Genomic DNA, 1,775 nt, shown 5'->3' with positions numbered 1-1,775 from the left:
TCCAGAAGGGTGATAATGGGGTCCAGAAGGGTGATGACGGGCTCCAGAAGGGTGATGACGGGCTCCAGAAGGGTGATAACGGGGTCCAGAAGGGTGATAACGGGGTCCAGAAGGGTGATGACGAGGTCCAGAAGGGTGATGACAGGGTCCAGAAGGGTGATGACGAGGTCCAGAAGGGTGATGACGGGGTCCAGAAGGGTGATAATGGGGTCCAGAAGGGTGATAATGGGGTCCAGAAGGGTGATAATGGGGTCCAGAAGGGTGATGACGGGCTCCAGAAGGGTGATGACGGGCTCCAGAAGGGTGATAACGGGGTCCAGAAGGGTGATAACGGGGTCCAGAAGGGTGATGACGAGGTCCAGAAGGGTGATGACAGGGTCCAGAAGGGTGATGACGAGGTCCAGAAGGGTGATGACGGGGTCCAGAAGGGTGATAATGGGGTCCAGAAGGGTGATAATGGGGTCCAGAAGGGTGATAATGGAGTCCTGAAGGGTGATGACTGGTGATGACGGGGTCCAGAAGGGTGATGACGGGCTCCAGAAGGGTGATGACGGGCTCCAGAAGGGTGATAACGGGGTCCAGAAGGGTGATGACGGGGTCCAGAAGGGTGATGACGAGGTCCAGAACGGTGATGACGGGGTCCAGAACGGTGATAACGGGATCCAGAAGGGTGATGACGGGGTCCAGAAGGGTGATAAGGGGGTCCAGAAGGGTGATGACGGGTGATGACGGGGTCCAGAAGGGTGATGACGGGGTCCAGAAGGGTGATGACGGGCTCCAGAAGGGTGATGACGGGCTCCAGAAGGATGATGAAGGGCTCCAGAAGGGTGATGACGGGCTCCAGAAGGGTGATGACGGGCTCCAGAAGGGTGATAACGGGGTCCAGAAGGATGATAACGGGGTCCAGAAGGGTGATAATGGGGTCCAGAAGGGTGATAATGGAGTCCTGAAGGGTGATGACGGGTGATGACGGGGTCCAGAAGGGTGATGACGGGCTCCAGAAGGGTGATGACGGGCTCCAGAAGGGTGATAACGGGGTCCAGAAGGGTGATGACGGGGTCCAGAAGGGTGATGACGAGGTCCAGAAGGGTGATGACGGGGTCCAGAAGGGTGATGACGGGCTCAAGAAGGGTGATAACGGGGTCCAGAAGGGTGATAACGGGGTCCAGAAGGGTGATGACGGGGTCCAGAAGGGTGATGACGGGTGATGACTTGGTCCAGAAGGGTGATAACGGGGTCCAGAAGGGTGATGACGGGGTCCAGAAGAGTGATAAGGGGGTCCAGAAGGGTGATGACGGGTGATGACGGGGTCCAGAAGGGTGATGACGGGGTCCAGAAGGGTGATGACGGGCTCCAGTAGGGTGATGACGGGCTCCAGAAGGATGATGAAGGGCTCCAGAAGGGTGATGACGGGCTCCAGAAGGGTGATGACGGACTCCAGAAGGGTGATGACGGGCTCCAGAAGGGTGATGACGGGCTCCAGAAGGGTGATGACGGGGTCCAGAAGGGTGATGACGGGTGATGACGGGGTCCAGAAGGGTGATGATGGGGTCCAGAAGGGTGATGACGGGGTCCAGAAGGGTGATGACGGGCTCCAGAAGGGTGATGACGGGCTCCAGAAGGGTGATGACGGGGTCCAGAAGGGTGATGACGGGGTCCGGAAGGGTGATGACGGGTGATGACGCGGTCCAGAAGGGTGATGACGGGGTCCAGAAGGGTGATGACGGGCTCCAGAAGGGTGATGACGGGCTCCAGAAGGGTGATGACGGGCTCCA

The sequence above is a fragment of the Salvelinus namaycush genome, chromosome 38 (genome assembly GCF_016432855.1).
Source record: "Salvelinus namaycush isolate Seneca chromosome 38, SaNama_1.0, whole genome shotgun sequence".
NCBI classification, from domain to species: Eukaryota; Metazoa; Chordata; class Actinopteri; order Salmoniformes; family Salmonidae; genus Salvelinus; species Salvelinus namaycush.
Note: the sequence above shows the minus strand (reverse complement) of the source record.